At 54.4% G+C, this 4,345-nt stretch overlaps 1 pseudogene; it reads left to right on the top strand.

The window, feature by feature from the left end:
- The first annotated feature begins 1,493 nt into the window (after positions 1-1,493).
- Positions 1,494-2,733, top strand: LOC138847334 (small ribosomal subunit protein uS2-like; annotated as a pseudogene).
- The last annotated feature ends 1,612 nt before the right edge of the window (positions 2,734-4,345 follow it).

Below are 4,345 nucleotides of genomic sequence, written 5' to 3'. Positions count from 1 at the left end.
AAAGGGAGAGCAGCAGAGATGGGGGGTTGGGGGGGGAGGCAGGCGCTTCCATCTGTTGGTTCACTCCCCAAATGACCACAACAGCCAAGAATGAATCAGTCTGAAGCCAAGAACTCTGTCTCGGTCTCCCACATGGATAGCAGGGGTCCAAGCACTTGGGCCATCTTCTGCTGCCTTCCCAGGCGCATTAGCAGGAAGCTGGATTAGAAGCCAAGCAGCGGCCGACACTGCGGCTCAGTAGGCTAATCCTCCGCCTTGCGGCGCCGGCACACCGGGTTCTAGTCCCGGTTGGGGCGCCGGATTCTGTCCCGGTTGCCCCTCTTCCAGGCCAGCTCTCTGCTGTGGCCAGGGAGTGCAGTGGAGGATGGCCCAAGTGCTTGGGCCCTGCACCCCATGGGAGACCAGGAGAAGCACCTGGCTCCTGCCTTCAGATCAGCACAGTGCGCAGGCCACAGCACGCCGGCCCCGGCGGCCATTGGAGGGTGAACCAACGGCAAAGGAAGACCTTTCTCTCTGTCTCTCTCTCTCACTGTCCACTCTGCCTGTCAAAAAAAAAAAAAAAGAAGCCATCAGCAAGGGCTCAAACTGGTACTCTAATATGAGATGCCGGCATTGTAGTGGCTTAAGCCCTCGAAAGTTTAGTGCACCAAAATAAATGTATCTTTAATTCCATTTTCCCAAGAACTTCTTAAAAATTTTTATGTATTTGAAAGGTAGAAGAGAGAGACAGAGAGTGATCTTTTACCCACTGGTTCACTCTCCAATTGCCTGCTTGCAACAGCTGGGGCTGGGCCACACTGAAGCCAGGGGCCTGGAACTCAGTCTGGATCTCCCGTAGAGGTGGCAGCGACCCAAGTACTTGAGCCACCAGCAGCTGCTTCCTGGGCTGCGTATTAGGAGGAAGCTGGTGTTGGAAGCAGAAGCAGGACTCAGACCCAGGCAGTCTGATACAGGATGTGTGCGTCCCAAGCAACATCTGAACGGCTGCCGCCTCCAAGAACCTTTCAAGTGACCTTGTTCAGGCTTCTCAATGGAGCCTGAATTTCCAATCATAACAATCATTTAGTATAAATGTCCTGAATACTGCGGGATACCCATGGACCTACTGAGGCTCCAGAGTGAAGGCGGCGGGTGGTGAGCCTTGGTCAGGCTCCATCTGAGAAGGCTTGAGTGACTTCTGTTTCAGTTGCTCCACGATTTTTCCATAACACCGGTTTCCGGTCTCTCTTAACCAAGTGAGAAGATGGAGTTAGCAGCATAATAGCTACCCGTAGGAAGCACCCCACCCCCCCCCCCGTAGGCAAGATGCTGTATTGCTCAGTTCCCGTGTTTCCCAGAGCTTCACAGGCCTACTAGGGTATTACTTGGTTCTGCTCAAAAGAATCATCACTCATTACATAAGAAATAAAAGTGTGCCTTTCCACACCGTCCAGCAAGGGGTCCGTACGGCATTGCTCTTGATTCCCCGGATAACTTAAGGGGAGGCTGTCACAATGTCTGGAGCCCTTGATGTCCTGCAAATGAAGGAGGAGGATGGCCTCCAGTTCCTTGCAGCAGGAGACCCCGTAGGTGGCACCAACCTTGACTTCCAGCTGGAACAGTGCATCTACAGAAGGGAAGTCGGTGGCATCTGCATCATAAACCTGAAGAGGACCTGGGAGAAACTTCTGTTGGCGGCTCGTGCTGTTGTGGCCCTCGCAAGCCCTGCTGATGTCAGTGTGGTGTCCTCCAGGAACACTGGCCAGAGGGCTGGGCTGAAGTTTGCTGCTGCCACTGGAGCTGCTGTTATTGCTGGCTGCTTCGTACCTAGAACCTTCACTCACCCCATCCAGGCAGCCCCCGGGAACCACAGTTTCTGGTGGTTCCTGTCTCACAGCTGAGCCCCAGGCTCTCACAGAGGCATCTCATGTGCACCTGCCTACCCTGCTCTGTGTCACACAGACTCTCCTCTGCACCACGTGGACACTGCCATCCCGTGCATCAACAAGGGAACCCACTCAGTGGTTCCTTTTTTTTTTTTTTTTTTTTTTTTTGGACAGGCAGAGTGGACAGTGAGAGAGAGAGACAGAGAGAAAGGTCTTCCTTTGCCATTGGTTCACCCTCTAATGGCCACTGCGGCCAGCGCGCTGCGCTGATCCGAAGCCAGGAGCCAGGTGCTTCTCCTGGTCTCCCATGGGGTGCAGGGCCCAAGCACTTGGGCCATCCTCCACTGCACTCCCTGGCCACAGCAGAGAGCTGGCCTGGAAGAGGGGCAACCGGGACAGAATCCGGTGCCCCGACCGGGACTAGAACCTGGTGTGCCGGCGCCGCAAGGCGAAGGATTAGCCTATTGAGCCACGGCACCGGCCACTCAGTGGCTCTTATATGGTGGATGCTGCCCAGCAGGTTCTGCACACGCGTGGTACCATCTCCTGTGAGCACCCACGGGAGGTCATGCCTCATCTCTGCTTCTGAAGAGATTGGTGGGGGAAGCAGGCTGTCGCTCTAAAAAGCTGTGCCCAAGGTGGAATTTCAAGGTGCATGGATGGCGCCTGCTCCTGAGTTTACTGCTGTGCAACCTGAGGTTGAGACCGGTGTGCAGGCGTGCAGGTGCCCTCCGTGCCTGCTCAGCAGTTCCCCACTGACGACTGGGGTACACCTGCCACTACGCAGGTAGTGGATGGAATGGGTGGAAACAGCCACTGTGAGGTCTTCAGCTACATTTCACAGACTCTGGAGCAGAAATGGAAATGAGGCTGATGGAAAAGAAACTCTAGTTTCTCTTTTTTTTTTAAGAGCATACTCCTTTTTTTAAAAAAGATTTATTTATTTATTTCAAAGACAGAGTTACAGAGAGGCAGAGGCAGAGTGGGGGCTCTTCCATCTGCTGGTTCAGTCCCCAGATGGCCACAATGGCCAGAGTTGTGCCAATCTGAAGCCAGGAGCCAGGAGCTTTTTCTGGGTCTCCCACATGGATTCAGGGACCCAAAGACTTGGGCCATCTTCTACTGCTTTCCCAGGCCACAGCAGAGAGCTGGATCGGAAGTGGAGCAGCCGGGACTTGAACGGCCACCCATATGGGATGCCAGCACTGCAGGCAGTGGCTCTACTGGCTGTACCACAGTGCCAGCCTGTCGCTCCCCGTCTTCGTGGGGGAACGACACTAAACCCTGCCTGGGCTTCATATCCGAGTCACGGCACCATTATGTCGCTCCCCCTCTTCGTGGAGGAGCAACACAGGACCCTGCGCTGTTCTTTCGTCTGCTCGGCCCTCCCCGGGTTTGCTGCTGGTTCTTCCCGGGTTGGCTACTATCCCTTCCACCTCCGTGGAAGGGCAGTTCCCCCTGGCCGCATTCCCCACTTCCGCAGGGGAGCGGCACACCGCCGGCCGGCTTTCTCGGGGGCTGCACGGGTGTTCCTTCAGCTAGATGTTCCCCTTAGATGTTCCTCATAGATGTTCCTGGTGCATGCCGTCTCTCTCCTCCTTTATAGTCCTCCTCCGCCAATCCCAACTCGGCTGCCCACACGCCGAGTACGCTGCTCTCCAATCAGGAGCAAGTCCTACAGTTAATTGGTTGAACTGGAGGCAGCTGTGCGGAAGCTGTTTACTTCTCTCCCAGCGCCATATTGTGGGAGAGCAGATGCATAGAATAAGTCTTAATTCCAGTAACTCAGTCCAGTCCGGATTGCTCCCCACACCAGCCACAACTCTAGTTTCTAAAAAGAAAAGAAATGGAAACGTACAAAAATAATACTTAATTTATTGTAATTTCTTTACTGTAATAATTAACAGAATTGTATCATTTTTTTTCTTTTTTTGACAGGCAGAGTTAGACAGTGAGAGAGAGAGACAGAGAGAAAGGTCTTCCTTCCATTGGTTCACCCCCCAAATGGCCGCTACAGCAGGTGTGCTGCGCTGATCTGAAGCCAGGAGCCAGGTGCTTCCTCCTGGTCTCCCATGCGGGTGCAGGGCCCAAGCACTTGGGCCATCCTCCACTGCCTTCCCGGGCCACAGCAGAGAGCTGGACTGGAAGAGGGGCAACCGGGCTAGAATCTGGTGTGCCAGCACCGCAGGCAGAGGATTAGCCTAGTGAGCCGCGGCTGTTAAGTAGCTATTTAACTTCTTTATCAATTGTATGAGGGTAGTTTAAAGAGCTCATGGAGGGGCCAGCGCTATGGTGCAGAGGGTTAACACCCTGGCCTGAAGCTCCCGCATCCCATATGGGCGCAGGTTTGAGACCCAGTTGCTCCACTTCCGATCCAGTTCTCTGCTATGGCCTGGGAAGCAGTGGAAGATGGCCCAAGTCCTTGGGCCCCTGTACCTGCATGGGAGACCAGGAAGAAGCTCCTGGCTCCTGGCTTCAGA

The sequence above is a fragment of the Oryctolagus cuniculus genome, chromosome 20 (assembly GCF_964237555.1).
Source record: "Oryctolagus cuniculus chromosome 20, mOryCun1.1, whole genome shotgun sequence".
NCBI lineage: Eukaryota > Metazoa > Chordata > Mammalia > Lagomorpha > Leporidae > Oryctolagus > Oryctolagus cuniculus.
The sequence above is the reverse complement of the archived record's forward strand: the minus strand, read 5'-3'. Positions and strand labels throughout refer to the sequence as shown.